We start from the raw sequence: 26,616 nt of genomic DNA on the forward strand, positions 1-26,616 counted from the left end.
TATCTTTGCCAAGAAAACCCCAAATGGGGTCATGAAGAGTTGGACGTGACTGAAAGGACTGAAATTATCTCATATCTCATTACTACTAGTAGTAGCACCATGGACAGAGACTCAGCCTTGGTACTGAGATTACCTGGCTCAACATTAGACTCTGACACACACTGACTATGTGATCCTGAGCAAGACACTTAGGTCTTAGGGTTCTAGGCCAGTGCAGTCAAACTCAAATAGACAGGAATCCCTTTGGCTGCATATTGACTTAGAAAACCACAAATTTGTATCCTATATGTTATGTTTTTTTTAATTATTTTGTTAGACATTTCCCAATTACATTTTAATCTGCTTTGCCCAGAGTTTGACACCTCTACTCTAGGCATCTCTCAAAGACTATAAAGTGCAGAGAAGGCATTATTTATAGAGGAAATTTCTTCCCTGGAAGTTCTCTGTGCCACTGATTTCACAGGTTCAGTCCCTATCCCTGAAGGAAAAAAATTATTTATTATACAGTTTGGAAAAATTATTTTACTGTTTATCCAACATTATGTGATCAAAGGTTATCTAAACCCAGAATGTGGCTCCACCTTAGTAACTCTTTAGGAATGCCACAGATGGCTACAAAGTATTTCCAAATCCCCCACATCCTGGATCCACCCAAAACATTCTTGTTTTGGGCTACCACATCCAGGAACTCCTCAGGGGTCCACCCCAAGATTCTGTTTTGGGTTACAATTACTCATATCTATCTCAATCTACCTTGCTTTCAGGCTGCCCTCTCAGCAAAAGTGCCTAACCACACATGGGTTCAAAATCCCATATAATGCAAACCTTCCAGATCCTGGATGAAAGGGAGCCACACCTCCTTTTCAGTTCTCTCTCCTCTACCAAATAACCTAATAAATTTATATGTAAAACTATTTCAGATATTGGGGTCTGTTTTCATGAACAACATTCTCTATTTTCTTACTAAACTCTAAGTCAATTGTTTTAATTGCTATCTCTTCCAGTACCTACCAATGTTCTACATGCAATAATGTTTAATAAACATTTCTTGAATGAATAAATGAATGTGACCAAACTGAGATCCTAGTGTCATACTAGAACACGTTATAGACCATATAATCCAGCCACTTGGTTTTATATTTGAGGAAACAGAAGCCCAAGGTGATCAGATGAATCTCCAAAGAACTTAGAGGTAGTGAGAAGCAAAGCTGTACTTCCCACCCAGGTATTTTGGCTCTGAATCTAATGTTCTTTACATTATTTTGATTTTATGGATCAGATTGAAAGCCTGAGGATGGAATGTACCCTTAACCCAAACTAAATCAGTTCCAGGGAAATGGACTACAGAAAGGCAGGTTGATTTATTAATTTATAATGAAATAATCTACCTTTCCCAAATCAGAATAAATTAAGGCAACTGGGCCAACACTTCCTACCTATGTGACCTTGGTCAAATCATATACCTTAATTGAACTTCAGCTTGTTCATTTTTAAAATGAAGGGATTGAACTAGATGCTCGTTGAATTCCTCTCAAGGTCTATAATGGGGCTGTTGTAACAGGAGGGTAATAGTGTCTGGCACATGTGCAAAGTGCCTTCTAAGGGCATCTCTCCATGTGGAAGGGACAAGGAAGATTGCTTCTGGGAGAGATGCAATGATATGTAATGGAAGTGTCTTGGGAGCACAAATGGACATTTGGTAACTGGCTCCAGTCAGCAAGATAAGGCTCATTGATCAGCAGTGTGTTGTTGTTCAGTCATGTCAAACTCTTCATGACCTCGTGGACCATAGCATGCCAATACTATCCTTAGGGGTTTTCTTGGCAAAAATACTGGAGTGGTTTGCCATTTCCTTCTTCTGTGGATCAAGGCAAAAAGAGGTTAAATGACTTGCTCAGGGAGGCAGAACCAACATGGCAGAGTGAAAGCAGTGACTTACTTGAGCTTTCCCCCAAACCCCTCCAAATACTTATAAAAAATGGCTCTAAACAAATTCTAAAGCAACAGAACCCACAAAAAGACAGAGTGAAACAGATTTCCAGCCCAAGACAACCTGGATGGTTGATCTGAAAGGTATATCATGCCAGGCTGGGAGAGGAGCGCAGTTCAGCATGGGTGCACAGGCTGCAGTGATCCTGGAGCAGGACTCAGAGGACTGAATCGTGGGCAGCTGTGGTGGTTTCCAGACTTCTCAACCCATGAATGCCAAAAACAACTTAGAAGGTCAGTGGGAAAAGTCTATGTCTGCGGTGAAAGAGAAGCTAGGTCTCAGTTGCAAGTTCAGAGCTCAGCCTCTGGGGCAGTGGCTGCCTCCTGAGCTTCCTGACCACAGACTGAGGGGGAATCAAGTGGCTGATCAGAGGGGGATTGCAAGGATCTCTTTGCCAATGCTGAGGCAGGAATTTCTTGCTTCGCCTGTGCTTGGATCTGGGTCACAGTTCTGAGGGGCGGTCTTGGGGAGAGTAGGAGCGCTGGTGCGGTGGAGCTTGTTGGTTGTGGTGGAGAGAAAACACCTCACCCCTTATCATACCACCTTGGAAGAACTGAAAATTTACAGGTTCCTAGAAGTACATCAGAAAACAGCTGTACAAACCCCCAAAGCTTGGGATAGTACATTCTCCACACTGGAAGCAGACTCTTACCTTAACAAAGAATTTAAAACTCAAGTAATTGGCTGGGATCATGAGTAAGCAGCGCAAAAAGAGTCAGACTATATTATCTTACTTTGGTGACAAAGAAAATCAAAACATACAACCAGAAGAAGACAACAAAGTCAAAGCTCCTACATCCAAAGCCTCCAAGAAAAATATGAATCAGTCCCAGGCCTTGGAAGAGCTCAAAAAGGATTTTGAGAAGCAAGTAAGAGAAGTAGAGGAAAAACTGGGAAGAGAAATGAGAGTGATGCAAGAAAATCACGAAAACAAGTCAACAGTTTGCTAAAGGAGACCCAAAAAAATACTGAAGAAAATAACACCTTAAAAAATAGCATAACCCAAATGACAAAAGAAGGCCAAAAAGCCAATGAGAAGAAGAATGCTCTAAAAGGCAAAATTGACCAAATGGAAAAGGAAGTCCAAAAGATTACTGAAGAAAATACTTCCTTAAAAATTAGAATAGAGCAATTGGAAGCTAGTGACTTTATGAGAAATCAAGACACTGTAAAACAAATCCAAAAGAATGAAAAATTAGAAAACAATGTGAAATATCTCATTGGAAAAACAACTGACCTGGAAAATAGATCCAGGAGAGAGAATTTAAAAATTATTGGACTATCTGAAAGCCATGATCAAGAAAAGAGCCTAGACATCATCTCTCAAGAAATTATCAAGGAAAACTGCCCTGATATTTTAGACCTAGGGGGGCAAAATAGAAATTGAAAGAATCCACCGATCTCCTCCTGAAAGAGATCCCCAAAGGAAAACTAGAAATATTGTAGCCAAATTCCAGAGTTCCCAGGTCAAGGAGAAAATATTACAAGCAGCCAGAAAGAAATAATTCAAGTATTGTGGAAACACAATCAGGATAACACAAGATTTAGCTGCTTCTACATTAAGGGACTGCAGGGCCTGGAATATAATATTCCAGAGGGCAAAGGAGATAGGATTACAACCAAGAATCACCTACCCAGCAAAACTGAGTATAATCCTTCAGGGGAAAAAATGGTCATTCAGTGAAATAGAGGTCTTTCAAGCATTCTTGATAAAAAGACCAGAGCCGAATAGAAAATTTGACTTTCCAATACAAGACTCAAGTGGAACCTGAAGAGGTAAACAGGAAAGAGAAATCATAAGAGACTTATTAAGGTTGAACTGTTTACATTCCTGCATGGAAAGATGATATTTGTAACTCATGAGACCTTTGTCAGTATTAGGGTAGTTGGAGGGAAAATTTTTTATGTATGTATATAGATAGACAGATAGATAGATAGATAGATAGATAGATAGAGAGATAGATAGATAGATAGATAGATAGAGGGCACAGGGTGAGTTGAAGATGAAGGGGTCATATCTGGAGAATAAAATTAAGGGGTGAGAGAAGATTATACTAGGAGAAGGAGAAAGGGAGAGGTAGAACAGGGTAAATTATGTCACAAAAAAACAGAAAAGAAAAGGCTCTTACAGTGGAGGAGAAATGGGGGAAAGTGAGAGGGAATGAGTGAATCTTATTCTCATAGGATTTGACTTAAGGAGGGAATAACATAGACACTCAATTGGGTATGGAAATCTGTCTTACCCTACAGGAAAATAGGGGGGGAAGGGGACAAGAGAGTAGGTGGATGATAGAGAGGAGGGCAGATTAGGAAAAGGGGTAATCAGAAGCAAATATTTCTGAGGAGGGACAGGGTCAAAAGAAAGAATAGAATAAATGAGGGGGCAGGATAAGATTAAGGGAAATAGAGTTAGTTTTTCACAGCATGTCTACTATGTAAGTGTTTTGCATAACTGCACATTATAACCTATATTGAGTTGCTTGCCTCTTCAATGAGGGTGGGTGGGGAGGGAGGAAGGGAGAAAATTTGGAACCCAAAGTTTTAAAAACACATGTTTAAAAAAAATGTTTTCACATGCAACTGGGAAATAAGAAATACAGGAAATGGGGTACAGAAATCTATCCTGCCCTACAGGAAAATAGAAGAGGAAGGGGATAAAAGAAGTGGTGGAGAGATAGAAGGGAAGGCAGACTAAGGGAAGGGGTATTCAGAATGCATGCCATCTTGGGGTGGGGGGAGGGGTGAGATGGGGTGAAAATTTGGAACTCAAAATCTTGTGGAAGTAAATGTTGAAAACTAAAAATAAATAAATTTATTAATAAAAAAATAATTTTAAAAATTTTAAAAATTTCAAAAAATAAAATTTCAAAAAATAAAATAAAATAAAATAAAATGACTTGCTCAGGTCACACAGCTAGTAAATGTCTGTGGCCAGATTTGAACTTAGGTATTCCTGACTCCAAGCCAGTGCTCTATCCATTGAGCTACCTAGCTGATTGGTGGTAGAGACATTCAAATCAGCTTTAGCCACATCCTTTTTTTAACCTCATTTGACAACTCCTTCACTAATAGTGTCTTGTGAGACATAATGCTATAAAGGAAGAAACTATAGAAACTTTGCCCCTGGTCCTTGGCCTCTGATTTGTTCTTTTGTGTTCTAGGTTAAGAGAATGAAGTCTCAGTGACCTTGTAAGTTTCAAAAGGTTGGTAGGATGTCTCAGCATCGCAGAATTCCAGAGTCCAATGGGTAATTTGATGTCCCCACATTCCAGGCCAAGTCTTGCCACCAGTCCAGTATCAATGCCCAAAGGAACAAAGACCTTCTGGATATATGCCAGTGAAAGCTTTGAGAAGAATTCATTTGGCAGTCGTGATAAACCCTTTTTTTTTTTGGCTTGGCAATGGGGTTAAATGACTTGCCCAGGGTCACACAGCTAGTAAGTGTCATGTATCTGAGGCTGGATTTGAACTCAGGTCTTCCTGACTGCAGGGCCGGTACTCTATCCACTGTGCCACCTAGCTGCCCCAATCATAATAAATCTTGATATGAACTTGATGGGACCAATGCTATTCAGGTACTGAGCTTAATTCAACCTATTTCCCTCTCAGAGAAGAGTAGCACAGGGAAGAGTTATGCCCCAAAAATGTAGGGTGAAATGTTTGTATTTCTTCCTATACCTTTAAAGGAAATATTCCCTTTTAAAATCTAATTGATGTTAGGTCATTAAATGGAACTAGGGTGACAATCATTGGCCACAAAGGAGGGGACAACACAGCCAATGGGGGCTCAAAATGATAACCACAAAGAAAAGACACTCTAAAAGCACCTTGGGGTACTCTAGGACACTGGGGGCCCGACAGTAACTTTCCTGACCCTGGGATAGAGAGGTCACAGCATACTTGCTACGAAGACCTGGGTTCAAATCCTACCTCTAAAGTTTACTATGAGTGGTCTTGAGAGATCCATCTGTCCTTTCTTAGTATCAGTTTCTTCACCTATGAAATGAAGGGAATTGGATTAGATGGCCTTCAGGTACCCTCCCAGCTCAAAATCTGAGCCTATGAAAGGGAAGGGAGTGTCGGCTTGCACTTTCTTCCACTAGGGGGCAGCACATACCTCTTCTTCCTTTCTGTTTAGCTAGTGACCTGTTTTCATTATTATATCTTTAGACAATTTCCCAGGAAGAGGGTGCAGTAGACCATTATAGATCATAAAGAAATATGTCCCTTCTAAATAGCAGCCTCCACAACAGTTCATCAGAATGGTCCCATTTGTAAAACAGGACACCACAGCGTATTGAAAACACCATTGTTTAACTTTCATTTTGTTCATATGGAATATTAAGCACCAGAGCCAAGTAAAAAGTCAACCACTGCAAGGCAACCCGGACATCGCAACCAAGACACCTACAATATAAGCTAGAGTGATAGTCTATTTAGGGCAAAGGGAGACCAAACAAAAAGTTTAAAAAGAAAATGCCTCTGAACGTTCTTCTTCTGTAATGTTTTAAGGCTCACAGATAAATACTCTGCACAGAGATCAATCCTCCCTTCCTAAATGTTATCAGGAAATCACTCAGCCATTCAGAAATATCAGAGAACTATCCCACAAAGGAAACCCAACACAGCAGAAAGATTTGGGTTTGTCATTCATATCAATCTCATCATTACTAGCTGTGTGTACCATAGAGTAGGCCATTACACCTCTCTGAACCTCAGTTTCCTAATCTGTAAAATGGAGATATTACTATTTGTATTATATACCTCATAAGGATAATGTGAGGATCAAATAAGAGAGGATGGATTTGAAGTATATTTCAAATTACAAAATTCTAGGAAAATGTGAGCAGTTTATCATCATCATCATCACTACCACCATCACTCATACACACCAGAAGCGCCTACTAAATCTTGTTGAATGAATGAATGCAGTGGGAGGGAGCATAGCAAAAAGTGAAATGGGAAGAACACTAAACAAGAAACCAAAAGCATTTCTCTGACACTTGCAACAGTATCACTGTCAGCAAGTCACTTATCTTGTCTCAGCCTCAGTTTCCTCATCTGTAAAATGAGGAGGTTGGATCTTAGATGCCTAAGATCCATCCCAGCTCCAAGTCCATGATTACATGTTCCTTTCAGCTCTAACATTCCAGACTCTAAACATCTATGATCATAGATGTTTCAATTAACAAATTTCAAAATGAAGATTCTTTAAAGTTTGAAAAGAAACCATCTGCTTGGACCTTAGAAAAGCAGCCTTAGCTCACTAGTATCATTTGGTTCATTCCTCCACTAGGCACTGCTTCTATCTGTCTTGTAGAATGGAAGGTAAAGAAGGATGACCACTACCCTATTCAAATGGACAGAGATCTGAGATCAGTTGTTTATAATTGATTGACTAATTAGAATGTAGAATTAATGAATTTCTGGGTCATTGTGTACCCTGAACCAGACATTTCCATTTTAAAGCTTTTAGCCTTAATTGCTCAGCAGAGGCATTTGCCAATGTCATGGAGAATATCCAGCAGAGAATGCAAAATGAGGAGGGATTCCCTACAAAAGGAGCAGTTCTTCAGAAGCTCTTGTTTGCAGATGACATTATGCTACTTAAATAAAACCTTAAAACCCTGCAGAGTCTCCAAAATGAGATCCCAAATCACTGAAAATAGTTCAACCTAACTATTCACAGGAAAAGCCAAGAAAATGAAGAATGCTTATTCTTCAGTCTATGATATGCAGCTGTATGGACAGACCACAGAATTGATCCATCAATATCTTGGACAGACAATACAAATGGAAAGTGAACCAAGCCCAGAATGGAGTTAGCAGAGGAGAAAGGACTGGATTGGGAAATTGCACAGTTCTTTTAATGACCCCAGGCTTCTCCCTGAGACAAAAGTTCATCACTTTAATGTCAATATTCTTCCAGAAATACTTCCAGGTATGTCATTGACTACCATAGTTTCCTAAGAATTAAAGTTGCGGGTTATTGAAAGAGCTTAGTGAACACAAGCAGGCTGCGACACATTATGAATGAAGAATGGTAGAGGAGAAACCACGCAAACAATGTTATCAAAGAGATATATGACTGGAAAGGAGAGGAGCTGGTCCTGTAATGAAAGCAAGGGGTAAAGGATAGAAAGCCTGCTTGGTTCATTCGGTACACATGTGATATCATCAGGAAATATGAAGATGAATAAAACAATCTTTGCCTTTAAGGAATTTGTGATCAAGTGGGGGGGTATATAATATAACATACACAAATATAATGTAAATTACATAATATTATTGTATTATGTAATTCAAAGCATCATCTGAAAGAGGCATGACCAGAAAAAAAAAGTGGGTAAGTCAAAGTCACATAACAAGAGTGCAGGATAGCTAGTGGACAGGCCATGTGCTATACTAGAGTGTGTGTGTGTGTGTGTGTGTGTGTGTGTGTGTGTATCTGTGCGCACGCACTATTGTGCTGCCCCCAATTGAATCAATACAAGTATTCTTATTGAATTTTTCGGATGTCTTCTTTCTTTCCAATTACAAACCTGTACCATCAGAGTGGCCTGAGTTAGGTCTGACTCAGAACAACAATCCAAGTTCCTTCCAGTTCTAATTCTATGATCCTATGATCTTAAGAGGACATATAAAACCAAAACCCAAATAAGAGAAAGACCGATTTGAGGAGGCATCTGAGTAAAGTGACCCTACTAGTGAATGTAGAGAGAAATGTATCTGTGTGGAACTAGACAACAGTTTCAATTGAAAAAAGGGAGTGAAAGAAGCAAATGACATTTAAATGAAAGCCAAAAGAATATTGTTTAAAGATACAAATTGGAACCTAGGAAAACCAGATTAATTGTCCACAGATCATATATTGTACATTCCTTTTCTAGTGGCTTTGCTCTAATTCTCACAAAGATACCTTTAGACAGATGATTTATTTTATGAAACATCTCTGGCTCCTTCACAATGCACTTCCTAGAAACTTCTGGAATAAATAACAAAGGCTCATCATTTTTCTATGTTATCTCTCACAACCTGCTCAAGGCAATATCTGAAACTCAGCAAAATTGCGGGATATGGTGGGGTTTTTTTTCTTTTTGTTTTGTTTCCAACAAGGGCTTCTTCAGATAAGTATTTTCTCCCCTTCTCCTTCCATGTCTGCCTCAGCAGATAATTAGAATCCATTGGAACTCTTTCACCCCTCTGACAAAGCACTATTTGTTTACTTGTATTAGAGCAGTGTCTGCCACATGCACCAGACCTAAAGGTTTTGTTGGCAGTTTGATTGTAAACCTCTATTTCCAAGAGAGTCTGCAGGACAGAGGTTTAAAAAAAAAATACTTTTGCTGGAGGCTGGAATTGGAATACATCTCAGCTTGAAAGCCATTTTTCTTTTGGAAAAATAAAAGGAAGGACAAAGCAAATACAAAAAGAAAAGTCATGCTTGGCATTTGGAATTGGAGAAACACACACACATATACACACACAGACACACACACAAACACACAAACACAAACGGTGTGTGAAATGGGGTTGTGGCAGAGGTAGATGCTACAAAGAGCCTAAGCCAAGCCTGTCCTAAGAACTAGATATGGCTTAACAAAGCACAGAATCTTCAGAACTCAAGAGAAAACTCTGACTCTTTTGGATAGACATAAATGCTGTCCAGATTGGCATTTCCCCAATACCCTGAGTATAAAGTCCCCCGTGAAGAATGATTTTCTCCTAGATTCCATCAAGCTCTTACTCTGTTTTTCATTCTAAGGAATCATTTCTGAGTGGATACAGGATAGGGCCCAGTAGTATCAATGAGTAATCAACAAGCATTCATCAATCAGCTACAATGTGTAAATGTAATAGTGATTATTCCAAAATGTCAGGGTTCTTCAGGACCAAACTAGCACACGTGGCTTTCCGGGCTTTCCAGCCTGTATAGGCTCAGCATTTCATAGGTATACACAAGGCACTGTGCTAGGTGCTGAGTGTACAAAGAGAAAAAATGAAACAGTCCCTATCCTCAAGGTTCTTGTAATCTAACTGAAGAAACAACATATCTACATAAGGCAGGTAGATAGCACAGTGGATTAGAGCACTGGGCTTGGAATCATGAAGACTCATCTTCCTAAGTTCAAATCTAGCCTCGGACACTTATTAGTTTGTGTGACCCTAGGCAATCCACTTAAACCTGTTTGCCTCAGTTCCTCATCTGTAAAATGAGCTGGAGAAGGAAAAGGCAAACCACTCCAATATCTTTTTCAAGAAAACCCCAAATGGAGTCACAGAATCAGACATAACTGAAATGATACAACAAGACATAAAATATAAAGAAAAAATAAAGTTGGGGTGGAGGCACTAAAAGCTGGGGTGATCAGAAAAGGTTTCATAGAGGGGATAATTTGGATTCAGGGAGAAGACTGGAAAAGGGTGTTTGAGAGTAAAGACTAATACGGAACTATAAACACAGGCAGTAAGTTAAAGGGAAAAAGGGATGCTCAAGGGGGAGGGTGGTAGATAAACAAGGAAAGAATGATTATAGTGCATCCAAGTTCCTTGTTTTACTAATCCTATGGTTCCTGTCATTGGGATCAGATGTCCATAATTACAAAATATCAAAGTTGAAGGGACTTTATAGCTTTAGTTCAATTCATACCTGAAGAATCTTCTCTGTAAGACATTTGAACCAGGAACATCTAATGTCTTTACTTGAAGAAGACCCCTGGTGAAACAGAACCACCTGCCTCTTGAAGAAGTTTGTTTCCCTTTCAGATAGCTATGATCATTAGGAAGGTTTCTTATAACAAGCTAAATTTGTCTATTTTCGATTTCCACTTATTGCTTCTAGTTCTTCCCTCTGGGGCCAAAAGGGTTGAGTCTTCTTCTTCTGTTTGACAGTCCTTCAAATACATAAGTAAAGCTACCCCTTTCTCTTTTCCAGGCTAGGAAACATTCCTAGGATTTGAGGTCCTTCACCAATCTTTGCTCTCTAGCTTACTGATGATCTTCCTAAAATGGCATGTACAGAATTGAACACAATACTCCTGATGTGACCTGATCAGGACCAAGTAAGCACATCTCTGAGTAAGCATATCTATAGTGCAATAGCTTATACAGAGCTCACCTAGGTAATGTACTGTGTACTTCCTCTCCCCTCATGCCCCAAAATTCAGCTGTTTATGTAGATGGGGTCAGATTATGAAGAATATCAAGAAAAACTTGGAAAGGGAAAAGGATAGATTTCTCAACCCCAGGGAGGTAGATTTGTGGGAAGGGGTATCACTGCTAGTCAACCATCTGGAGGAAGATGGAGCTCCCTTAATTAATAATAATAGTAAAACAAAGACAAACAACTCATGTTTATGTAGTCCTTTGAAATTTACAAACAATTTCCTTACCAGGTATCAAAAGCAAGGGAAGGAATAAAAGGCATAAAAAAACCCCTCATATTTTATTAATACCAAAAAAGGCAACCAAGAGAATATGAAGAAAGCAATGACATATGCTTACTTTCCCATCTATACAAAATCTCTATTCATGAATTATATGCATCATGAATGAGGTATTAATAAGAAACAGACAAGCTTTCATAGTGATATTCTACAGTGAACTACATCTTGACTGCCTTATAATTGACTGCAAGATGTAGAGAAGGCAAGACCTGCAATGCTCATTGTTCACTGACCATGAGAGAGCATTTGATTCAGTCAAGCAAAATGCTACTTTACAGGCTTTCTTCCAACAAGGTATCTTTGATCCATATATTGAAATAATTCAAGATTCCTTAAAATATATAATAAAAATAGCTCTGTTCAGTGACTCCTTGATCATAAATGTCAGGTAACACATAAAATAGAGATGTGTGCTTGACAGACATGTTCACCACTGTAAAGGAGGAGTTCACATTGAATGAAGGAAGGAAGAAATGAAAAATCATTTACTATGTGATGATTAAAAAGTTCTAGAGACAAAGTTTCTGGGTAATTTAATCATTTTATTAATAAGGCCAGCAGGTTATTACTCTAAGGATGGTCATTTAGCCATCTCTCAGACCAAAGACTCCTAATGGGGGTGGGGTCACAGATTATATGCCCTTCAAAGAGGAGGTGTTCCCAAGGGGTGGCAATCAACTCAGATTAGTTAACCCAAAGACAGATGTGGGCTATATTAAAATGAAGGTCTTGGGATACGTGACTTAGGTCACTCAAATCTCGGTCAAAGAGACATCAACTAAAAAAAAAGAGATAGACATCAATTTCTATATTACCTATCTTGATAACAGGGAGAATCAACCTTTCCCCAGGTCTGTTTGGGCAAACACAATGAGCAGGAATATATTCATTAGCCCACACTTAGAATTTCTCTTACTGTCTCATTAGATCTTGGCTTGGATAAGTCTCTAAGAGAGATTTCCCACACTTGTTGGTTTCTGGATGAGGAAGTAGAAAAGGGTAAAATCCTTGGTCCTAATGCAATAATTAGTTATTAAATATAAGAGAGAAATAGTCATTTGTCACACTAAGTGTTCACAATGTGCCAGTCATGGTACTAAGTGCTGGGAATGCAAATAGAAAAAGCAAGACGGTCAAAGGGCTCACACTCTAATCAGAAGAGATAACACATAGAGGAAAGTTAGACTGCAGGGTGGATATTAAGTCAGGGTGTCTTAAGGGTGCAATGGAGGAGCAACTGACAAAGTCCAGGAGTCTTTAAGTGAACCTAAGGATAACAGGTTAGATAACAGTACCAGGGGTCTGCAATGTCTATAGGAAGGGTGGGTAGAAAGGCCAGGAAGATTTTAGAAAGGGAAAAGCCTATAGAAAGGCCTTTTGATCCTCCATTTCACCAGAAGGAGCAGAGTTGGTGACAGCCACCTCATCCAAGCCAGGTAAGCAGTGAAGCAGCCCAGATGCATTCTGGAGATATCTTTCCAGGAAAGAGGGTTGAAGGTGAAATATAAGGGGGAAAGGGTGTTCCCAGTGGTATTGGGTCTTTCAGACTTAAGGATCACAAGCCTGCAAAAGAAGAAAATGTGAACACCCCAGCTTCTGTTGAGCACTGCAAAGAGGACAGGGATCCACAAGGGTCATCTGTGACTCAAGATAGGGGAACGTAAAGCAAATAAACTGACATCTTTTTGCTGAAGACGTAGGGAGACTGGGGAGAGGAATGAGAGGAAAGCCAGAGAGGATGTGTGCAGGAGTGAACTAACAAGAGCTGGAGGGGTCAAAAACAAATTAGGCAGGCCCAGCAGATGTGCAGTTGATGAGATCTAATAAATTCTAGCCTGTAGCTTTTTTCCCCCTCCCAATTCCATGGGAAGCTGTGCTGAGGAAACTCCCACTCCTATTACCTGCCTGACCACCTTCATTTCTGTTACCCTTCTAATAGTAGGGAGGAAGGAGAGAAATCAACCCAAGCTGACACATTATTACAACTCCCTAAGTATTGTTTTAAATGTTTATCTTCATTTTTGTGTGTTATTTAATACAATAAATTACCTGACCAATATAAGTGGATTATCTTGTCCTTTGAATTCGAGGGAGGAATCCAGTCCATAGGAAGAAATAAAAGTTTGAGTAAATTAGAGAGAAAAGGAAAATTTTATTTTGTTGGGGTTTTTTTTGGAAGAATATTTTGACCTTTCTAGGAATTTGGCTGTAAAAGGATAAAAGCTTAAGGAGATGGTACAGCCAAGTAAAGAAAGTTTTTGTTTTTATTTTCTTTTGGTTTTAGTGATAGGGTGACATAAATATATTTGTAGCATCAGAGCAGGAGATAGTGCATAATGAGAAGTTGAAATTAGGGAGAGAGAAGGGATTATTAAAGGTACAAGCTACTGGAGGAGACAGGAAAGAGTAGGCTTGAGAACACAAGTGAAATACTAATGTTGGCAAGGAGAAGTACCACCTCAAAGGCTGGAATCACTTTCATTTTCATGTATCTGGCATGAAATTAATCATATCAGTGATAGTTTAGTGTCTGTTGACTTGAAGAAAATTAAGAGCTTCAAAATTTGGAATAATTAAATAGCTCAAGCAACAAAGAATTCCAAACCAAAACCACCTCCAAATCCAGGAAGGGAAAAGGCACAACAGCTTACACGTTTTTGCCAATGCCATTTTCTATTCTCTTTTCCACTCTCCAGAAAGCTGCCCCTGACCCTTTATGACTGCTTAAGTATATCATGGGGCAATTCCTCTGCAGGGATAATTAGAAAGGAAGATTCCCTGCCATTCTATGCACCATGTCTTACCAAAAGGAAAATACATTCACTCACTCTGCAGGCTTACAAGAAAAGAATTGTAGGACAGGCTTTTTTTTTTCATTTTTTCTTTTACCACATGGTTTCCTATGGGTATTTATTTGGGTTGAAATGGCTCAGTTTCTAGTCCATTATCCTTCTGGAAATAAGAACGCATTGAGCAGAAGCCCTCAGCAGACAATGGGCAAAGACATAATAGGTCTGGCCAATCTGGACTGCTTCTCAAGCAGAGAACTCTGCTGGGCCCTCTGTGGTCATTTCAGAGACTTCTCATTCATGGAAAAGAAGAGAGATTAAAAATGCAAGTATTTGTATTGATTTGTGATAAGTAGAAAACTACTACTTGATATTTTAAGAACAAAGTGGAAGCACCAGGAAACTATGAGGAGCCTCAGACACATGTTCCAATGATAGAAATGAGGACTGTGCTTGGGTTGTGGACACCTTCAAACCACAGCAGGAAGCAGAAAATGCTTCCTTAATCACTGCAGAGGGAAGGAAGAAAAGAGGCAGGAGCTGGGAATAAGAAAAGACAGAAATATCCTAAACTCTGACCTATTTTAAAATAAATGTGTTAGCAGATTTCTCAAACTATTTCTCTCTTGCTCACTCTTATTTTTTTTCTTTTTGCATAACGTCAGGATGAGTGAATGTTTTCCTGCAAATGGCCAGCAAGTCTTTTTCTCCTGTGATTTGTAAAGCGAAACTAATAACCTCTCTATGGTTCATTGCTCACGTGAGTCTCAACTGAGTACATTTCTCAGTCATTTCATACTCTTTTCTTTGCTTCACATGTTTTTTGCATTATTTTTTTTACATTAAATTGCTTTCTCCTCTGTATTTCATCAACCCATCATCTATTTTTAACCAGATTGTTGACAGTTCACAGTTGACTGTTTTGTTCACAGTTGATGAATTCTGATTTGTTTTTGTCTCCCTCTCAAAATCATGTCAGTCTTAGGAGAGGAAAGAAATATCTCACTCCTTTGCTAGTTTTTATAATTGGGCATAAAGAGAACTGGGGCTGGCTGACTGAATGACATATCTTATACAGATATCATTCTTTCCCAGAAGAAAGTGCTGGCCAACAATCATTTCTATGCACTTCAATGGCCAGACAGCCTCCCTGAAGAAGTCACACTCTATAACATAGAAAGAGTCATTCTGTTCAGTCCAGGGCCCTGGCTTCTTCATTGTCATGGCACAACCTCCAATTCTCTGAATGACTGGAAGGGAAGGATATCTACTTAATTTCTCAGCTTCAAGGACTGTCTATTTTATAGGCAGTTTTAGCCATTACATACTGACTCACCTAAGGCAGAAGGCCTTACCTCATTATTACCATAAATAAAAATTATCAGCCTTTCATTATTACCAAAATTAAAATCAATACGCAAATATGTACTATGTGTCAGTACTTTGCTAAGCACTGGAGACACAGCTACAAAAAAAGAAACAATATCTACTCAAAATGGTGTATAACTGAAATGTACATGATGCCTTTCCTTAACTTTTCTCACCCAATCCCACCCCCTACCCCCAGTCATTAGAATCCTATACTTCTTGAAATTGTTTCACATTGCTTTGGTTTTGAAATTTTTTGCACTGATACCTTTTGTTTTTACATCATAATCATTACTAAATATCTCCCTTCCCCCACTGATCGATCAAAAGCTCCCTTGTAATGACTTCTTATTGCTTCCTATAAACTTTATATCTGCTTAAGTGTTTTTAACGTTGTCTCCTCCAGTAAAATGTAAGTTTTTTGAGAGCAAAAACTGGTTCCTTGTTTATGTGTTCTCAGTACCTAGCAAAGTGAGTTACATACAATTGGCATTTAATAAATCTTCACTGAATTGAGTTAAATTGGCTTAAGCCTTAATAGATTTTCTCATTTGAGTCTCCAAATAACTTCCATTTTACAGATGAAGAAACTGAGTAAGACTGAGTAAGGTTAAGTGACTTACATTTTCTCATTTCAATCTTCAAACAGTCCTACAGTCTGTAATTTAATAGTTGGAGAAACTGAGTCAGGCAAGCAAGTTAAGAGAGTTAATCAAAGTTATATAGGTAATAATGATTGAGTCAGGACTGGGATGTCAGACTCTTTCCATTATATCATGATTACAAATAGACACTTAGTAGCAGTTTAAATAACTTCATTTAAAATTTACTTTATTTAGAATTTAAAATCACTTTATAGGTACATTCCTTTGTTGTGCAGGTGGAGAAACTGAAGCCTAAAGAAGAAAAATTAACTTGTTTGAAGTCATTGAGCTAATAAGAGGCAGAGACAGGAACAGAACCCAGGTCTCTTTATGGTAGCAGCTGCTTTTTGAAAGGTGTAAAACACTCTACACTCTACACAAGGGAAGATATTTGCCCAGGATCCCCCAGAGACACAATGGAGAAGCAGAAAGCATCAACAGAATTGAATGACTGCACACATTTGCTGACTTTTCTTCCCTCACTGTGGATTTTCAAGGAATATCTTTAGCTGTGACATAAGATTGAGGTCTGGTTGGGATGTTAAAGATAATCTAGAATAAATGTAAATGTACACTAATTTCCATTAAGATTGGACTAAACTGGCCATATCTCTAAACTATAGGATATTTGAAAAGAAATGGTATTTTTTTTCTTACTTTCAAGTAGGCACAAAAATTATGTTTGTTTAACTATTAACTATCTATGTGATTCTGGACAATTTACTTTCCCTTTCCAGTACTCAGTTTCCCTTCCTGTCTCCTAAAATGAGGGGGCTGGACTTCCAACTCTGACATTCTGTGGTTTTGGAAGTCTTATAATAAATTAGTAAGACAACTATAATTATCACACAGATTTTTTTTTAAATTAATGCCATTAAATGCCAGGTGTATAGATGTATTGTCATTAGGGGACCTTGTGAAGAAGGTGGCTAGCAAATTGCTCCTGCAGAGTGTGGGCAGATTCTTTGCTTTAAGCAACGTTATGACAAGAAGCACTGTTTCTTCTGAATTACTCATTTCCTTATTCAACTCTCCCAAGTCCCCAATCCTGACTCATTGCTCCTTACTTCTAACCATATCTTGCCTTCTGAACTAGTTGTTACCCTGTGGATTTTTGTTTTAGACCTTTGGATTGACTCGACAGGTTTTTCTTTCTGATCCTTGAAAGAAGGTGTGTTTCCACCAAACCTTCTATCTTGGAAGGCTTTGTTGACTCTTTCTTGGCTATCTGTTAAAGCCTGTCACACACTGACGCCTTCCCCATCCCAACAGGGGCTGAGAAGAAGCACCAGAGTGTTTAAAAAACAAATTTCTCTCTTATGTGTTTTAAACATTCCCACCTGCAATCTCATGTACTTTGTTCATTTCTATAGGAAACCCTAATACTCATCTCCACCCGCCCCTGCTCAGTACCACCACAGCCATTGCCACAGTTTCTTTTCCAGAGAAACGAAAGAAGCTGAAACCGATGTTCAAAATTGTCACAGATTCTGAATGCTACTTTGTGGAATCAGAAGCAGTGAAAAAGACAGACCAGACAAGGGGATGGTGCTCTGAATGACAGGTTATAGGATGCTTATACAGTACTTGCCACATAATGTTGTTCATTTGTGTCTCTTCATTTGGTGGCTATCTTTGCAAAGATACTGAAATGGTTTGCCATTTCCTTCTCCAACTCATTTTATAGATGAGGAAACTAAGATAAATAGAGTTAAGTGATTTGCCCAGGGTCACACAGCTAGTAAAGTGTCTGAGGCCAAATTTGAGCCCAGATCTTCCTGACTCCAGGTTCAGCACTCTATCCACTATGCCACCAGGTGGCTCCTACCACATAGTAGGAGCAGAATAATGCTTATTGACTGGTTGCTTGATTGATTGATATAAGTTAGTCCATTGAAATGGTTCCATATTCACATAATACTGGAATTCATAGAATTTAGAAAGTTCCAAATAAAATTATCCTTTTAAATGCTTTTGCTTATGGTAAATCCAGTACTATAGAGATAGGAAAGCACTAAATGGAAGTTCAATGAGTTCTATGACCCAATGGCTAGTCACTTTATTATCTCACCCAATTCTGGCAATAATCTTGTAAGGTAAGAACTGTAAAAACTCCTACCTCACAGATTTATTAATAACAAAAACTTATTAAACATTACTATATAATAGAATAAGCACTATGCTAGGTGCTGGGTAAATTAAAAAAAAATGAATCAGTTCCAAAAAAAAGGTACAATTTCAAGGATGTATGGTACTTGGAACTAAGAGAGTCTGGAAAGGCCTGATATACAAGGAGTAGGTCTTAGTGGAAAGCTTTGAAGGGACCTCAGGATGCTAAGAGGTAGAGGTGAGGAGAAAGCTCATTCAGGGAAAAGTTAGCTGTGCAAAGACACAGAAACTGGAAATGGAATTGATCAATAAGCATTTATTAAGTGTCTACTGTGTGCAAGGGATCAGGGACACAAAGACAGAATGAAACAATCTCTACACTCAAGGAACCTGCATTTTAACAAAGGAGACAAGTACATATACAGAATAAATACACACAAATATAGAGTTCTTAAATACCAGGTGGTTCAGGGGGAAGGACCAAAGCAGTTTGGGACAGATAAGAAAAGGCTATATAGATGGGAGTGCTTGAGCTGTGTCTAGAAGGAAGAGGAGGATTCTATGAGACCGAGATGAAGACAGAATACATTTCAGATATGGGACAGGGTGATGTGTCACATAGAAAATAAACAGTAAACCAGCTGAGCTCATTGCTGAGTATAGAAGACAGAGTAATATGCAGTGAGATTGGGAAAATAGGTTGGAGCCAGGTTGTGGATACCTTTAAAAGCTAACAATATTTTTAATCCTAGAGGCAATTGGGAGCCACTGGAATTTATTGAGTAGGAGAGTGACACGGTCAGATCTATACTTAAGGAAAATCACTTTGTCAGGTGTGTTGAGAATGGATTGGAGAAGGGAGAAACTTGAGGCCAGGAGACCAATTAAGAGACTGCTCTAATAGTCTAGGTGAGAGGTGATCAGGGTCTAAACTAAAGTCATGGCTATAGTGGCTATGTGAGGAGTAGATTGCTGGACATATTGCAGAATAAAAAAAAGCAAGATTTTTCACTTGGTTGGATATATGAGATAAGGGACAGTTAGGATAATGTTGAGGATATAAATTTGGAAGGCTATAATGAATATTCTATGTGAGTAACAGCAAGAAGGCTAGTTTGGCTGAACCAAAGACTACATGAAGGAGAATGATATGTAACAAGCATGGAAAGGTGGGCAAGGGCCAGGTTGTGATGAGCTTTAAATGCTTAAGTGAGGAAGTTGATATTTTATCCTAGAAGTAATAGAAAGCAACTAGAGGTCATTGAGTATGGGAGACATGCCCTAACCTGTTCTTTAGGAAAATCATGTTCACAGCTCAATGGATTGGAGAGAGGAGAAGATAAAGAAAATGGATGGAGTGTCTTGTTGAGGAACAGCAAGGAGGCCAATGTCACTGGAGGAGAGTGAAGTAAAAAAGATTTGAAAGTTAGTTATTCTATAGGTTCTGAAGAGCTATTAAAAAAAAAAACAGGGGAAAGCTAGGTATGCAGTGGATAGAGCACCAGCCCTGGAGTCAGGAGAACCTGAGTTCAAATATGGTCTCAGACTGGACACTTGACACTTACTAGCTGTGTGACCCTAAGCAAGTCACTTAACCCCAACTGCCTCACCAAAAAAAAAACCAACAACAAAAAAATGACAACAACAAACAAAACAAAAACAAACAAACAAGATTTTATGTTTGATATTGGAAGTAACAGGGAGTCATTGAGTTTTACCAAATATAAGAGTGTTCAGATCTGCTCTTATGGAAGATATCTTTGGTTGCTGAGTGACACATGGACTGGAATGGGAAGATATTTGAGGCAGGGAGACCAGGCAGAAGATTACTGCAATACTCCAGGCATGAGGTGATGAGGGCCTGTACCAAGATGGTGGTGGTGTCAGAGGAGAGAAAGGGGCACATACAAAAGCTGCTGAGACTTGGCAAAAGATTGGTTATGGGGAAGGGGGTGAGAGAGTGAGGATCTGACACCTAGGCTATGGGCCTGGGTGACCAGAAGGATGGTGGTATCTTAAAGAATAATAGGGAAGTTAGGAAGAGGAGAGGATGAGCGGAGGATCATAGAAAGGGGCAGAGAGAGGGATATGAATTCAGTTTCTGACATGATGAGTTGGAGATGTCTATAGGACATCTATTTTGAGATTCAAGAATGAAATTCAGGAGAGAGGTAAGGGCTGGATAAATAGATCTAAGAATATGCCCTTGCTTTTTAGGAAGATTGTCTTTTGGACAAAACCTGTCTTGGCCTCACACAGTAAATGAATGACATGATAAAGTAGATTCTAGATATGGGGAATAGGTGAAAAGAAAAGAAATCTATCTCCTTTCTAGGGGGCTATTAGAATTCAGAAATAAAGAAAATTGAGATTCCAGGACATTCTACCACTGATCACTTTAAGTCAAATTCTTCTCTTATTAATATGCATCAGTGGTGATGACTTTTACTCAAAGTTATGTTAATTTGCTTCAATAAGCTAAAGTCTGCTAGGCACTGAGAACCCTGTTAAACCAATAGGACTGGAAAAAAGATAATGGAGAATCTACCTTTTGTGTGCTGAAAAAGCTTATTTTTTACCATGGATTTAACCTTTCTTGGATAGTTAATGGCCTGAGGCTGTTCTACTCTGTGAAATTAGCTTTTAAATAATATAATGACAGACCTTGAGGGCATATATTTCTCTCACTACTGGCCTATCAATGATCAACTAAGCAATTTGGAGGAGAGCTGGTTATGTGAGTCAAAATCTATACTGCAATTCTGCAAATATTTCAGGTCAGTGTTGTGGATAGGGAATGTCCTGACCATGGCAGAAAGTTGCCAGAAAATAAGTTGATTGCTGAAAGACCCCGGAAGGATGAAGTATAGGATGAAAAGAACAAAAGGAAGTTTCTTGTAAGCAGATTTCTGGAATATGTAGTCCAGGGAGAAGAGGGAATATTCCAAGTCAGGGAACTCAGAAAGACAGACCTCTGTATAGGACAAAAAGCTGATAATGGAATTATGAAGCAGAAATGCTACCAAGCTAAGTCAGTTTAACAAGAAAGTCTAGTTTCTGTATTGTTGCTCTTGTTTCTTGTCCTTTGTTCATGAAGAGGACCATGACACCTGTGTTATATTCCAGCCAGGGGAGGGTCAGGGTATTCCTTGTGACTGGGTTCAATGTCCTTATGAGGAAAGAAATATGGGTAAGGTATGAATCAAGAGCTAAGCTATTATAAACCAAATGCCAATCTAGATCAGAATTGGGGTTTCTTTGGCATGCCAGAATTATGGGATTTGTGTTGAAAGCAGGAATAGATTCATGCCAGTGTGTTAGTTTTATATAAAGAAGAAAGATACAAAGAATCTTGGAGAGCTGACTGTTAGCCCATTTTCCCAATGTTTTGAAATTTTTTATGGGCACTTCCTGTGTTCCCTCCCCCTGAACTGATGCATTTTGTCAGATCCTGGGTCCCCTATATATGCTCTTGATTTAGTCATGCCAGCCATGCTATAGGCTAGTGAAGGAAAATGATGCATGCTAGGAATCAGGTTTCCAGCAACCAGAACAGAATAGCTTGACTTTGTTTCAAAGAATGAAATTTGGATCTGTTCATTGACTGAAGTGCATCCTACAGTTCCTTGTCATCTGCTGAATTCTTACCCATCCTTTGAAGCTCAACTCAAATGCCACTTCTTCCAGGGAGCCTTTCCTGATGCCTTAGACTTAACACTCTGTTTGGAGCCTCTCTAACAAGTTCATTATTTAATATTATATATTATATTTGCCCATGTTTGTATTTTACTCCTCTCAGTAGAATTAAGTTCCATAAGGTTAGAGACCGTGATTTAAACTCATAAAGATTAAGGTCTTATGAAACAAAATTATACTAGGCAATGGGTATGGAAAGAAAAAGTAAAAAAAGAAAAAGAGAAATAAAAATCCCTGCCCTCAGAAAACTTACATTTAAGGAGAGGGGGAATATAACATTTAAACAAATTGAAAAATACAATTATCATTTTAAGTGAGAGAGTACAAGAACGAGGGGCTCAGGAGAGATTTCTCATGAGAGATGGTACGTGAATTGAACCTTGATGGATTCTAAAGGTGGAGGTAAGGAGAGATGGTATTCAAGGCACGAGAGGGAGCAGTGTGTACAAAGACATGGAAGTGAGAGACAAAGCTAAAGTCGGAGAACAACACCTAAATAACACACAGTGGGTGCTTGGTTAATGGTTTTATATTTAGTCTAAAATTGTATTTTCTCAGTTGTCAAGCATTTTTTTTCTCCTACCTACCTCCCCATACCCACTGGGAAAAAAGGAAAAAAAAAAAACAAGACCCTTGTAACAAATAAGGATAATCAAATAAAAAAATTCCCAAATCGACCATTTCCAAAAATGTGTGTCTCATCTTAGTCCATCACCTCTCTGTCATGAGGTGGGTAGCATTCTTCAACATCTGTCATCAGAGTTTTTAAGTCTTTCAAAATTGTTCATTTGTACAATATTGATGTTACAATATAAGTTGTTTTCCTGATTCTAATCACTACATTTGGCATCAGGTAGTATAAGTCTTTGAAGATTTTTCTGAAACAATCATTCATCATTTCTTACAACACTAAACAATATTCAATGAGACTCATATGCTATAATCCATTCATCAATCAATAAATATTAATTAAGCACCTAATACATGTCAGGCACTGTGCTAAGCATTAAGGATAGAAACAGAGGCAAAAGATAGCCCCTGCCCTCAAGGATCTCACAGTCTAACAGGAGAGACAATATACAAAGAAATATACACAAACCAAGCTTTATAGGAAAAAATTAGCAGAGGGAAGGCACTGGAATTAAGAGGAGTTTGGAAGGGCTTCCTGTAGAAGGTGAAATTTTAGGTGGGACTTGAAGCAAAGGAGGTCAGTATTCATAGAGGAGAAGGGGGAGCATTCCAGGCATGGAAGCCAGTCAGAGAAATCCCCAGAGATGTAATGTCTTATTTGTGGAACAACCTGGAGGCCAGTGTCACCAGATTGAATAGTACATGTCAGGGAGTAAAGTATAAGAAGACTGAAAAGGTAAGAGGGGGATAGGTTATGAAGGGCTTTGAATGCCAAACAGAGTATTTTGTATTTGCTCCTGGAGACAATAGGAAGCCATTGGATATTATTGAGTAGGGGAATGACATGATCAGAACTGTACTTTAGGAAAATTATTTTAGTGACTAAATGGAGGATGGATTGAAGTGGGGAAATAGCTAAGGCAGGCAGACCCACCAGCAGGCTATTGCAATAATCTAGGCATGAGATGATGAAACCTTACACTGGAGTGGTGGTGGTGTCAGAGGAGAAAAAGAGTTGCATTTGGGAGATGTTGCAAAGGAGAATTCAAAGCTTGGCAACAGATTGGATAGGGAAGGGCAGGGATAGGGGGTGGGGTAGAAGTCCAGGAGATCTCCTTAGTTCCAAGCCTGAGGGAATGGGAGGATGATGTGGCTACAGTAATAGGGAAGGTAGGGTAGGGAGAGTTTAATGAGAAAGAGAATGAATTCTGTTTTGGACATGTTGAGTTTAAGATGTCTATTGGACATCCAGTTTGAGATATCTGAAAGATAGTTGGAAATGTGAGATTAAAGATCAGCAAAGAGTTTTGGGCAGGATAGGGAGATTTGAGAATCAGCATCATAGAGATGATAATTAAATGCATACGAATTGATGAGATCCCAAGTGAAGTAGTATAGAAGGAGAAGAGAAGAGGGCCCATGACCAAACCCTAAGGGATGCCTATGGTTAAAGGGCATGATCTGAAAGAGGATACAGAAAAGGAGACAGAGGAGGAGTGATCAGAGAAGTAGGAAGAAAACCAGGCCATGCCTTATTTGTGGCATAGGCCTAATAATGGTCTTGATGGTTCAAAAGGTATGCACTTTTAGGGCATAGTTCCAAATTCCTTTCCAGAAAGGCTAGACCAGCTCACATGTCCATCAACAGTGTATATCCTTGTGTGTTTTTCCAAAGTCCTTCCAACATTTATTAATTTTATTTGTCTATCAATTTAGCAAATATTTTGGGTATAAAGTAGAATCTTAGAGTTGCTTTAATTTGCACCTCTCATTATTAGTTATTTTAAGAATTTTGTCTTAAATATAGCTATAGATAGCTTAGATTTCTTCCCTTGAGAACTGTCTGTTGCTATACTTTGTCCAGTTGGTATATAGCTCTTGTTTTTATAAATTTGAATCCATTCCTTACATATCTTGCAAATGAGATATTTATCAGTGAAATTAGCTACAAAGATAGTTCCCCCAGTGGTAGAAGCAATATCATAACTCCTGCCAGCATGCAAATTAGGCTAGTTTTTCCCTTAAAAGGTAATTCCTCAAGACTTGGTTGGCTCAGGGGATTAAGGGTTTAGAGACTGTTACCATAACTTCCTTATCACCTGAGTACAAAGTAGCCAGGAAGAACTAGGCAGGCCCTAAGATACTTGGCTGGTGGATCAAGATAGATGATTCAGTTTGTCTGAACTAGTCCTCAGTCCTCCAAACTAGTCCTCAGTCTTCTATCCTCAGTGTCCATCCTTATTAAATATGTGTCTCCTACCATGGCTAAGTAAATCTTTTGTTAAATTTGAAATGACCTAAGAGTGTTTCATTTTGTTCCAATACCAAACCTAACCTACCAGAGAACTGACATGAGTCAGGCCCAGTCAAAAAAACTAGTTAACTATTTCCCTTTTAATTTGAGCTACATTGGATTTGTTTGTCCAAAATTTTTTAATTTTGTGTCAATCAAAATTATATACTTTTGTCTTTGATAATCCTCTCTAAACCCTTGTTTGGTTATGAATTCTTCCTTTATCCACATATCTGAAAGGTAGCCTTTTTCCTTTAACTTGCTTATGATGTCATCCTTTATGTATAGAAAATGTATCCATTTAGAGCTTTTCTTGGAATATGGTGTAAAATATTGCTCTAAACCAAATTTCTGACAAGCTGCTATCCAGTTTTTCTGGAACTTTTGGATAAAAAGTGAATTTTAACTTCAGTGGCTATGGTCTTTAGGTTTGTTGGACACTAGCTACTAAGTATATGTGGCTTGGTATATTATTCACCTAACTTATTCCACTGATCTACTTCTCTGTTTTTAACCAGAACCAAACTGTTTTAATGATTACTGATTCGTAGTGCAATTTAAGATCTCGTATGGCTATGCCCCCTTCCTTCTCCCTTTTTTATTTTTGTTATTCCTCTTAGTATTCTTGATCATTTTCTTAAAATGAATTTCATTGTTGTTACTACTTCTAATAAAATAATATTTTGGTAGTTTGATTGGTATAGTGTAAGTTGAATAATTTCAAAGAATTATTATTTAGGCCTGTTTTATTTCTGTAAGCAGTGTTTCATAATTATATTCATTCAGTTTCTGTGTGTATCTTGATAGGTAGATTCCTGCATATATATTTTGCAGTTTTAGTAAATGGAATTTCTCTATCTGTTCCTGCTTAGTTTCATTGGTAATATGCAGAAATGCTGATAATTTATTTGAATTTATTTGAAATTCAATAATTTTGCTAACGTTATTATTTCAATTAATGTTTTAGTTGATTCTCTAGGGTTCTCTAAGTATACCACTATGTCATTTGCCAAAAAAAAAAAAAAGGCAAATTTTGGTTCTTTCTTAAGGCTTATGTCTTTGTCTTAATTTCCCTCAATGTCTTTGCTAGCACTATACCAAATGGCAGTAGTGACAATGAATAGCTTAACTTTACCTCTGATCTTATGGGAAAGAGTTATTTTTCTTCATTATTCATTACACTGGCCCACATTTTTAGAAAATACTATTTACCATGTTAAGGAAAGACCTACTTAGGTCTTTGTTTTCTTGTATTTTTAGGCACAATAGGTGCTGATCTTGTCAAAATCTTTTTTCTGCCTCTTTTGATATAATAATTTAAAAAGTATGATTTTAGGCCTTTGTTGCTATTTACATGGTCAATTGAGTTTTTAGATTCCCTAGTATTAAACCAACCCTGTATTTCTGGTATAAATTCAACCTAGTTACAGTATATAATCTAAAATTTTTGCACCGATATTCATTAGAGATATTGCTCTGTAGTCCAATTTCTCTATTTTGATTCTTTTTTGTTTAGGTAGCAACACCATAATTATATTATATAAGTAATTTGGTAGGCTCTTTTCTTTTCGGTATTTTTTTTGCAAACACTTTGTACAATATCATAAATAAATGTACTTTGAATGTTTGATACAATTATTTCAATCTGGGC

The 26,616-nt window shown here is 38.3% G+C and overlaps 1 protein-coding gene across 1 annotated transcript in view; it reads right to left on the reverse strand.

Moving 5' to 3' along the window:
• The window catches only part of SPOCK1 (SPARC (osteonectin), cwcv and kazal like domains proteoglycan 1), a 738,369-nt gene that overhangs the window by 139,302 nt on the left and 572,451 nt on the right, over positions 1–26,616 (reverse strand). The gene's annotated exons all lie outside the window — the stretch shown is intronic.

This window comes from Vombatus ursinus, unplaced genomic scaffold, assembly GCF_900497805.2.
Source record: "Vombatus ursinus unplaced genomic scaffold, bare-nosed wombat genome assembly UNPS02007284.1, whole genome shotgun sequence".
Taxonomy (NCBI): Eukaryota; Metazoa; Chordata; class Mammalia; order Diprotodontia; family Vombatidae; genus Vombatus; species Vombatus ursinus.